Source organism: Labrus mixtus, chromosome 24, assembly GCF_963584025.1.
Source record: "Labrus mixtus chromosome 24, fLabMix1.1, whole genome shotgun sequence".
NCBI lineage: Eukaryota > Metazoa > Chordata > Actinopteri > Labriformes > Labridae > Labrus > Labrus mixtus.
The window spans coordinates 5,420,437-5,432,381 of NC_083635.1; the positions used below are offsets into that span (position 1 = coordinate 5,420,437).

General features: G+C 40.8%; 1 long non-coding RNA gene across 2 annotated transcripts; it reads right to left on the minus strand.

Annotated features, from left to right (window-relative positions):
- Nucleotides 1–9,150: 9,150 nt before the first annotated feature.
- Nucleotides 9,151–10,101, minus strand: LOC132959511 (uncharacterized). 2 transcript variants are annotated; one of them, XR_009667028.1, is made up of 4 exons: nucleotides 10,089–10,101; nucleotides 9,773–9,864; nucleotides 9,456–9,595; nucleotides 9,151–9,225 (listed from the first exon to the last, which is right to left on the minus strand). It is a non-coding gene; the product is annotated as an uncharacterized LOC132959511 (long non-coding RNA). The 2 variants fall into 2 exon arrangements; XR_009667029.1 differs by having other exon boundaries at nucleotides 9,151–9,595.
- Nucleotides 10,102–11,945: the final 1,844 nt, after the last annotated feature.

Consider the following 11,945-nt stretch of genomic DNA (forward strand, 5'->3'; position numbering starts at 1 on the left):
CTTCCACCTCTTTGAGCGACAGCCAGGCTGCCCGCGGTCCGCACCGCTTACCTGGTCGAAACAATGATATACACACCTGAGAACACCTGAACTGATTACCGTGATTACCGGAAGCCTCGACCGGAAGTGTCGCGGAAAGTTTCTATGGAAGAAATGAAAAAGTTATAAATAAGAGGACACATGGACAAGACCAAGTCAAAAATCAAATGTTTTATTGATAAAAAATATTTCTTAATGTAATTTACTTGTTTTTATGTTTTTTTAAACTTTGAACTCTTGGTAACCAAGCAACATGAGGAAGTCAAACTCGGGTCACCATGGTAACATTAACCGCTCCACTGTTTTCCGGCCTTTAGGACACTGACTGAATTCTTACCCACAGATAAATTCACTGCTTAATGATGTTTACCTCCAGTTTCTCTCTTCCTTTCCCTCTCGTTCTCCAAAGTGTCTAAGAAGCAGATAAATGAAGACACGGGATGAGTGAAAACTTTGTACGGAAGCTCCGAAGTTAGTTTGAGATACTAATGTGTAAAGATGGAGTTTAAAGGTGAAACTGCGCCCTCCCGTGGTCACTCTGTGAATTACTGCATTTGGATTTTTTCTTTTCACCTTTCTTGTTCTAGATACAACAAATTCAAACTGCTTTCTTTGTTTTATTTCTTTATAAATAAATGTGACTTGACTTAATCACAGATAACATATTTTTTTAATTATAAAGCAACTGTTTACTGCTTATGTAAACTAAAATCCATTGTCTGTTAATCACACATGCATGTTAGTCTCTCAAAGAATCTGAAGTGTAACTTCATTGATTGCATATTCTTGTGTACGTTGGAGCATTTCACTACTGAGGAAGAAATCAGATTGTGTTCCCATGACATATTAGGCAATATATTTTTCTTATTTTCTTATTAGTGGTAGATAATTAAAGACTACAATAAACAAGTTTCCTCAAAATCAAAGAAAACAGACAATGAAAGCTGTAAACTACTATAACTAAATAAAACACAGCTGGCAGATAAGGGTTTTTGTTTTGAATCCATGTCTTTTTAAGCCTTTTCTGCCTCGTAATTATCGGGCAAAAATATAAATTCTTTGACTTCCAAGTAGAGTGAATGTAATCACTCAAATGTGTCTAGAAGGTGACTGGTTACTGCACTGACCTGTATCTAACTTAAAAGTAGTGAGGGTCTTTACCACACCTCTAAGAGCAGATAAAATGATCATCAGAGTTCAACCACTGACGAAACAAAGACACTGAAAGAGAGTACAGAAAGAAGACTTGGATGAAATGAAGAAACTTCTCAGTTGACAGTTTTGGTCTCACTCCAAGTCTGCACTCAGAAAGAAGAAAAGCAGAGCAGAATTGATTTGCTTTCTTCAGAAGAGGAAAAAGAAAAGAGAGCGTTGCTTACAATCAGAGGACAGGTTATTCTGTCTTAGTCTGTCTTAGACAGACCCCTTTAAAAGACAGACTAAAGGGGTTTCACACTTGCAGAAAACTCCTGATATTTGCAGGAGGAGCTGTATGTGTGAATGCAAACGCACAAATTCTTCGTTTGGACTTCACCCAGAGTTTCTCCTGCCAGAACCCTACTGTAGTATTCTTTTCAACAGTTAGTCAGAGTGAGCTGATGTGAGAACGCAGCAGAATATTATCTGGAATATTCACCTCGGGCCAATGGGAGGGGGAGTGACGTTTATATCCTGTGACTGCTGCTCGACCACAGACTGTCTGCACGCCACCTCTACCATCTCCGTGCTCTAATGAACCTGCTGCATTATGTTTCCTGTTCTCCAGTTTGTTCTTCTCCACTCTTTAGTTCAGATTGTGATTCTGTTCAACTACACGTAGCATTGATATAAAGACAAATGTTCTCATTATAGCGTCGTATACCTCAGGAGACCCCTCGCCGCCCCCCCCTCCTGTCTGACAGTTGTAGTCCCCAGCTGTGAGGTGGATATGTGAACAACCAGATCAGGAGAATCTCCGGAGCAGTCGTCCTGAAATGATCTAGATATTTTCAGGAGTGCAGATGTGAAAACGACTTAAATTCACGCCTTTGCATGTAGAACAGTTAAATTCATGCAACTGGAGTACATGTTTAGATTTTTATACTTTCTGATTAATATTTTGTAACATATTGACCTGAAATCAACCCAAAACTCACAGGACATGAATGAAAACCCCACTCTTCCTGTTTACTGATAACAAAAGCCATTCAATTGATTAACTGTGAAGAACAGGACGTCATAAAAAAACAATAAGCCTTTAATCCAAATTAGCGAACCAGAACACTTGGATACGTGTGAAACGACTTTCTCAATAAACAATCCCAGGAAGACAGCCGTCTGCCGAGTTAATCAACACGTTGAACGAACTGCCTTAACCAACATAATCCATTTCTGTTATAAAAAGAATTTCGGTTAAATCCCTGAATCGGATATATGTATCCATGACATCAAGACTAACACTTTCATACAAGTTCGATTCCGCTACGATCATCTATGACGAACTTAGATATTGAGAAACTAAATCACATTACCTGATGAACTCTACTTGAATCTTACGTGGAGCACTACTGCCCCCTAGTGGAAAGAGCGCTGTACCGACCTGAGTTTCAGGACGGAGGAAGTACGATAGTTACTATGTGATTTTGTCCTAGTTAAAAATGTTGTATTTTAAGATATGATATTATACCCTTCATACTATATTAATGTGTGTTTGAATGTTGAATGGTATAATGCTGATTTCATTCCCATACAGGCGGAAATCGTCTAACTGTCTTCAGGTTGGACGTAATGTCTATTTCATTGCATAATTGTCTGAAATGTTTACTGCCGGAAATAATCCTACATACGAATATTGACATGGTGATGATCATATGATCAAAGTTCTTATTTATGCTCTTAATAAGTAAAGAACTCGGAGTGGATTGAAATAAAGTAAACATCGGAGGCGGGTTAGATATTAGGCCCCGCCCCCTCGGAAAGTCATCCCCTGGATAAAGTGGCTCGTCTCTCGAGAGCGCACGCTTTTTTTCTCGCGCTTTTCTCTCGTTTTTCTTTGTAAATTTTCCTCGTAACTTCAAACCACTTTGTTTCTTCAAGTTTTGCCGACGCGAAACTCTTTGAATTTAAGTCCGGATTCGCAGGACCTGCAGAACTCGAATCCAACTTAAACCAACCCTGATTCTTAAAGCCCGCATTCTAAGGTTTTTCTTACAGCCTAAGATTGAGAGCCTCTGTCTTTTTCCTTTTTTTAAAGTATTGATCATTCGTCTTCCAGAACATTATTTTTTTCTATCCTCACATTTGACTACAAGAGACCATTCAAGTCAAGTGAGGATCAACGAGCGTCCATCCTGACGAACGTTAATTAAGACTCTTTGAGCCGCTGAGAGAAGGACCCACGGACAACTGCTTGGACCGCTGTGTTTTTCTTCAAACCCATCTCACTCCGACCAGACCTGCTACGGCGGTTATTGTGGGCCACCGGCATTCCTGATCCGAAAGAACTCGACGGGAAGTCTTGGTACCATTCGGCAGAGTTCAATTGAACACTACGTCTCAGTAAGGAAGCGTTCTGATTATGAGATTGGGTTGTTGAGTCAAGCTTGTGGTATCCGAATCAAAGCCTCAGAGTCAACTTTCACCAAATTTATTAAGTTCCCTTTATATTTTTATTTCTCAAAATCCCACTTCGTTAAATCCCTCAAACAATATAGTTAAACTCCAAACTTGACATAAGGATCTCACCATGGCAACTTAAACAATTCAATATTATTATTCAAGTTATATCACTGTCGTAATTATACTGATATTACTTGTGTATTTCCTTTAAATTCTTCTGTTCATCATTTTTCTTTATTAAACTTTCATATAAACTTTCAATACTTTGTCTGTGTAATTTTATGGTTTTTACTGCTTGAGAATTCATCCCAATGATATGAGACCGATTTATAGATTCATTAATTACTACAAGTAATATTAGTTTCCTTACTTAACAAGGATGGTGCCCCGAGTTATATATATATAAATATTACAAGTAGATACGCTACAATTTCTTTCTCTGTATGTTAGATGTCATGCATGCAACAACACATAAAGAAAATGACACTTAAACTGATGCACTATTCAGTGTAGAGCAACAAACTGAGGCTGCCTCTACCTGAACATCAAGCTCTTCAAATCCAAGCAGATTGTTGGTCTGAGCAGAGCAAGAGGAAGAAAAAACACACAGCAAAACTTAGCTCCCATTACTGGCCAAACCCCATAAAAACATCTTCAAATTTAAGCTTTGGTTACTGGTTTGCGACACGACAATACTTGAAGCAACTGCATTTAAGATCAATGAGGACAAAATAACAGATAAATACAGACAGAGTAAAGCTGGGTTTAAATTTCTACACATCTACCGGTTCATCTCAGATGGACATATCGTGCAGTTTACTCGTCTACAATCATCTGAGGTGTTGTTTCTTTACAGGTGATGAATTAACAGAAATCTTCACCTGTAAAAAAAAAAACCCTGTGCAGACTGTCAACAGCAGTATTTAAAGAGGTGCTCACAGAAGCTGGTTCAGCAGCTTATCAAAATACTCACCACAGCATCAATGTCTCTGGGGCCGACTAACTGTGACAAAGCCCTGTAGTCATCAGGAGACATGGGCAACATGTTGTCCTGCAGTCTGGACGGATCTCTGAACAGAAAGCAAATCCAAATGAAATCTGCTCAATGCATTAGCAATAAAATATTTTGTGTTTAAAAGGTGACATTCTCTGCTGACACTTCAGAGACAGAAATGAGCTCTGTCTTCATGTAGCTGCTCCTCTCTGGATTGTTCTCCACATCCATGGGCTCCTGAGCTAAAAGTCAAATAAACACAGATTCAACATTAACAGCATTTAGTCCCCAATAAGCATTAAATAAATGTGCAGTTTGCAATAAGATACTTTGCTGAAATTACAGGTAATAAAAAACCTCTCATCAGCTCGTTTGTATAAAAGGTTGAATGTTTTTACGGCACCTGCAGATTGTTAGTTTAATAAACACTCTTAAAAGAAGCATTAATACTTGAAATGTAAGACAGCATCATATTTTATAAACAGATCATATGGTTTTACTGTGGAACCAGAACACTTACTCTCTGTGGGTTTGGGGTAGTATTTCCCGAAGGCCTTGTCTTTTGGGATGTTGGGGTAGAGGAAGCGGAGCGGGTTCTCGGGGATGTTCATCAATCAATCAATCAACTTTTATTTGTATAGCGTCAACTCATAACAAGTGTTATCTCGAGACACTTTACAAGAAGCAGGTAAAAGACCTTACTCATTGTTATGTTACAAAAAGCAGGTAAAAAGACCTTACTTATTGTCTGTTAACATTACAAAAGAGCAGGTAAAAAGACCTTACTCATTGTTATGTTACAAAAAGCAGGTAAAAAGACCTTACTTATTGCTATGTTACAAAGATCCGGCCTATCCATCATGAGCACTTTAGCAAAGCAGCAAAAGTTACAGTGGTAAGAAAAAACTGTCTTTTTAAAAGACAGAAATCTTCGGCCGGATCCCCAGCTCATGACGAAACAGTCTTCACAGGCCTAGACTGCGCCGGGCTTGGAAAGGGATAGGGGGAGAGATGGGATAAGATGCAGGAAGAGGGATAGAGAGCAAGGGGGTGGGGGGAGGTAGACCGTCCATCAGCAATCCGGTGGGGAGGGGAGGGGGTGTGGCGGGTTGTTCTGGCAGGCCGCCAACCCACGATCCAGTGGGGAGGGGGTAGTGGTGGGGTGGGGGTTGTTCTGGCAAGCCGTCAACCGACGATCTTGAGGAGCCTAGGAGAGCTCAAGAGCTCCCAGGAAAGTAGGTGGTTAGTGACTGAGATTTATAGATAGATACATGCAGTAATATGATGTACTGTATATGCAGAGAGAGAGAGAGAGGAGCTCAAGGTGCCAGTTCCCCCGGTAGTCTAAGCCTATAGCAGCATAACTAAGAGCTGGTCTACACCAGCACCAGCCCTAACTATAAGATTTATCAAAAAGGAAAGTTTTAAGTCTAATCTTAAAAATACAGACTGTGTCTGCCTCCCGGACCCCGGCTGGAAGGCGGTTCCAGAGGAGAGGAGCCCGATAACTGAAGGCTTTACCCCCCATAGTACACTTGGAGACTGTAGGTACCACCAGCAGGCCTGCACTCCGGGACCGCAACGCTCTCGAGGGACAGTACGGCACTAGTAGCTCCTTAAGATAAGATGGTGCCTGGCCATTTAGAGCTTTGTAGGTGAGAAGAAGGATCTTGAATTCTATTCTAGACTGTATAGGGAGCCAGTGCAGAGAAGCCAGGACAGGAGTAATGTGGTCCCATTTCCTGGTTCTAGTCAGTACACGAGCTGCAGCATTCTGGACCCGTTGAAGAGTCTTTAGAGATTTGCCAGAGCACCCTGACAAAAGAGAATTACAATAATCCAGTCTGGAGGTAACAAATGCATGAACTAGTTTTTCTGCATCATTTTGCGACAGGATATTCCTGATCTTGGATATATTACGAAGGTGAAAGTAGGCTGTTCTTGAAACTTGACTGATGTGAGAGCTAAAAGACATATCTTGATCAAAAATAACTCCTAGATTCCTAACAGTGGTGCTAGATGCCAGGCTGATGTCATTAAGGACAGTCACATCACTAGAAAAAGTCTCTCTGAGGTTCTTAGGGCCTAGCACAATAACTTCAGTCTTGTCTGAGTTAAGTAGCAAAAAAACTCTGGTCATCCAGGTCCTAACGTCCTTAAGGCACGTTTCTAGCTGACATAACTGACTGGTACCATCGGGCTTCATTGATACATAAAGCTGAGTATCATCTGCATAACAATGAAACTGTATGGAGTGTTTCCTCATAATATTTCCCAGAGGAAGCATATATAATGTAAAAAGAGTTGGTCCAAGCACTGAACCTTGTGGGACTCCATGGCAAACTTTAGTGTGCATAGAGGACTCATCATTAACATGTACAAACTGAGATCGGTCTGATAAGTAGGATTCAAACCAACTTAAAGCAGTCCCTGTAATTCCAAGCAAATGCTCCAGTCTGTACAACAGGATCCGATGGTCAATGGTGTCAAAAGCAGCACTAAGATCTAACAAGACGAGCACAGAGAGAAGTCCCCTGTCTGAGGCTAGAAGTAGATCGTTTGTAACTCTAACTAGTGCAGTCTCAGTGCTATGGTGGACTCTAAATCCTGACTGGAACTCTTCAAATAAACTGTTGTCATGGAGAAAGTCACACAGCTGTTTAGCTACCACCTTCTCCAGGATCTTCGAGATAAAAGGAAGGTTGGATATAGGTCTGTAGTTAGCCAGAGTTCCTGAGTCCAAAGTAGGCTTTTTAAGTAGAGGTTTGATTACCGCTACTTTAAATGTCTGTGGTACATAGCCTGCCAGTAAAGACATATTGATCATATCTAATATGGAGTTGCTAACTAAGGGAAAGACTTCCTTAAACAGCTTGGTTGGGATTGGGTCTAAAAGACAGGTTGACGGTTTCGATGCAGAAATAATGGAATATAACTCTGAAAGGTTGATTGGAGAAAAACAGTCGAGACTAATATCTGGTCCTGGAACTGTCTCTGCCGTATCAGACGTATCTGCACCAGATAAGGGCAGGAGGTTACCAATTTTGTCTCTGATCTCTAGAACTTTGTTGTTGAAAAAGCTAAGGAAATCATTACTGCTGAGGGCTAGAGGAATACAAGGCTCAATGGAGCTATGACTCTCTGTCAGCCTGGCTACAGTGCTGAAAAGGTATCTAGGATTGCCTTTGTTTTCCTCGATTAGAGAGGAGTAGTAGGCAGCTCAGGCGTGACGTAGAGCCTTCATATATCTTCTATGACTATCCTGCCAGAAAAAAACGAGATTCTACCGTTTTGGTCGAACGCCATATTCTTTCAAAATTCCGTGATGATTGTTTCAGAGTACGGGTTTCTGAGTTGAACCATGGAGCCACTCTCCGCCGCTTGACAACCTTCTGTTTCAGGGGAGCAATCGAATCCAGAGTAACTCTCAGCGAATCCACTGCACTATCAACAAACTGATCTAGCTGAGAGGGACTAAAGCTATCGTAAGAGTTTCCAACTGGGTTGAAACACGGTACTGAATCAAAAACAGCTGAAATAGCTTCCTTAAATCTAGCCACAGCACTATCCGACAAACTTCTAGAGAGCACACCTCTTCCAGGCAGAGGTAATTCTAGTAGGACAAAATCAAATGTAATAAAAAAATGGTCTGATAGCAGAGGATTTTCTAGGAAAACTGTAAGGTTATGGATTTCAATTCCATAAGCTAAAACAAGATCCAGGGTGTGGTTAAAATGATGAGTAGGTTCGTTTACACCCTGGGTGAAACCAATAGAGTCTAATAGTGACATGAAAGCTGTGCTCAGGCTATCATTTTCAACATCCACATGGATATTGAAGTCACCTACAACAATTATTCTATCACTGCTAAGGACTAAGTCTGATAAAAATTCTGCAAACTCAGATAAAAACTCAGAATATGGGCCAGGAGGGCGGTAAACTACAGCAACTAGAACTGGCTGAAAGGTTCTTGAGACTGGATGTGGAAGACTAAGAACAAGGCTTTCAAAAGAAGAAAAATTCAGCTTTGGTCGAGGGTTAACTAAAAGACTGGAATTAAAAATAGCTGCTACTCCACCACCTCGTCCGGTGTCTCGAGGTATATGAGTATTAAAATGACTGGGAGGAGTGGATTCATTCAAACTAACATATTCATCTCGACACAGCCAGGTTTCAGTCAAAAAAAGTAAATCAATGTGCTGATCTGATATCAGATCATTCACGAAAAGAGACTTGGATGCTAAGGACCTAATGTTCAAAAGTCCGCAGTGAATCCTCCGATCTTGTAGCAAAATCGTATTCGTAGTTTTGATTCTAATCAGATTCTGATGATTCACGCCGTTTGGATGACTTATAAAAACGGGTCTGGGCCGGGGGACAGACACAGTACCTATAGTATAACTACAGTTCGATTCAGAATTACAGCTATAGTGACTGGGAGACAGATCTAAGGGAGGCGCAGAGAAGCGTGTAAGACTGCAGCTCTGCCTCCTGGTCTGAACTCTGAACAAAGTGATGTTCTCGGCAGCCATCACTTTGTAGGTACGGATGATGTCGAGCAGAGAGACGGCTGACAGCTCCTTCTTCGTGTACGGCTCCACAGAGTGAAAGAGAGAGAGAGGGAGTAGGAAACTGTTCTTCAATTTAAATATCAGAAAATGTCAGATACTGAGCGGAAAGTTTTGGGGGTAGCACAGCACGACCTATCTGGGCATATTGTATGTTTCTGGTTTAATGCTGGTGCTAAAGGGAGATATCTACTGGATCAAAGAGTCTCACATTCTTCCTTTACATAAGACATGAACAGCATCAGTCCTTCACTCACTGCAGAGGTCGTATTCCATCCAGGTAAAGGTGATGGCTCCCTCTCTGCTGCTCTCACTGAACCTGAGCAGGAAGGTCCCGGGACACTTATCACTGAGCAGAGCCTTCTCCCTCTCCTTACTGATGAAGCCCATGATGGAGCTACACACACACACACACACACACACACACACACACACACACACACACACACACACACACACACACACACACACACACACACACACACACACACACACACACAGAAAATGACTCAAACATCCACTCCGCACATCTCAGAAAAGTGTCTTCACACTGAAGAAAGACGGCAGCACTCACCCGTCGTTCCAAAGGGAAAGCAGGTGTCTTTTAATCACATCCAGGATTCCTTCGATCCACAACCAGAAGGAATACGCTTTCTCGTTCGCACTCTGCTTACAGACAAATACATTCAGTTCAAAGAGAAGATGTAGTTTTAACTTTATGATGCACCAAAAAGACTCCATTAGTATCTGCTAACCTGTACATGTTTCTCTTATTGCAGCTTTTGGTTAAATTACAGATTTGAATACAGATTTTATTCATTTTTAACTTGTGGTATTGAAAAGTCTCACAGATGTTGACGATCTTAAATCTCAGGCTCAATGGGGCTCACCTTGCAGAACTTGATCATGTCCACTAGATGGCAGCCAAACTATGCTGTTTTATTTAACATCCAATATTTCCCCACTTCCGTTCGGGGTCGATGGGGACAGTGTACGAACCATTTTAGTTTAAATAAAATTAAATACCTTCGATTGTCGACAGAATAGCTAATGCTTCATTTTTCAATACATATATGAGCTAACTACGCTCTCAAGAGTGGGAAAAAATCAAATGTTTTTTAAAACACAAATGTAGTTCCACATTTTGTCCATTGGGGGCAGTATAGACACAACAAGCAGTGTAAAGATGGAGAATCTGGCAGATTTACACTTAGTAAAAACACATTTAAAATAAAACCTTCAAACACTTTATATTATAATCAAAACATTTTTTATTTTCTTTCTTTTACTACCAACACACACACACACACACACACACACACACACACACACACACACACACACACACACACACACACACAGAGGTCAGAGGAAACGTGAAAATATCTGACAGAACAAGTATTTTTATTTCCTAAAAAGGAAATTGTACAGCTTCTTTACCAAGCAGCTCCTCAGCCTTCTTTCGGTGTTGTGTACTGTACTTTAAAGTACAGCTGTGCAGAAACAGCGTAAGCCAATCATCGCTTAGGATCAACAACATGAGCCCGCCCTTTCATTTTCAACAGCCAATGAGAACGACGGACGGTGGCTATTCTGTCAGTTAGCAAGCTCACCCTGATACCATTAACAAAGCGTGTGTTTTTTCATGAAAATACTCAGTATATGTGCAAGATAAAGGAATAAACACTTGTTCTTATGTGCTTAATCGACTCAAAGGAAACTGTCGCTTGTGGACGTCCTGTTCCAACAGCAGAACAAAAAGCGTTTGGGTCAGGACTCCTGTGAAGCACATCAACACTCAGGACATCTGCACTCAGCTTCCAATCAACATCAAGCCTCCCTCTGTGATCACAGTTCCTGCCCTCATATCATGATCAGCTGATCACGAAAAGAAAAACTGTCCTTGCAGCTTATGCACGATTTTACCAGCCAGTCAGTGATGGTCGTAAACAAAGAAGGTTCAGATGTTATCCATACCTGCCTCTCCATGGAAGCAGGTATGAGTTGAAGTTTGGATCAGAGCATCCATGCAAACCAGTATATTTTAACTCCTACACAGCAAAGAGTTTTTACTACCAACATCATTTTCATAACAATTGAACTTAAAAGTAGAGAAAGTCCTTTAGCTGCAGTTCTTAAAATGTCGAGTGGATGCAGCCTCATTCTGACTAATGCAGGAAAATCATTCTGTCCACTGAGATAAAGATTCTCTGTGGCAGCTTTGGAAAAGCTAACCAGAGGAGTCGATGGTAACTTATCAGGTTAGACTCGTGCTTTACAATTAGGCTAGACTAAAACACCAGGCTGGTTTTGATTCATCGCCAGCCCCTTTGCTGAACAACATTCCTTCTTTTTCTCTTTTTCTCCCGACTTTCCGTCACTACAGTTCTATCTGGAAGAAAAGACAACATTTCCCAAACATACAAGATTCAAGTAAAGGACACAGAAAAAGTAATAAACTTTCTCAACTGCACAAAAAGTTTTGATTCAAGATCATAAGCCCTTTGTCCTCAACCCACTTTATTACAACTTAACTTGTCAAACCATGCTTTGAAATGATCCCAGTTGATGTCATTTTGCAGTCATGTGAACACGAGCCGGATAATTTAATGGAACCGGACAACTCTTGTGTCAAGTTGTTTGTTATACTTCCAATGCGTTGTGCATTGAAGCTATAAAACACCAAGCTTTGAAAATCTTTTACAATACTGCACTTGCATTCAAACATGAAGTCTCTCAGCCCAACA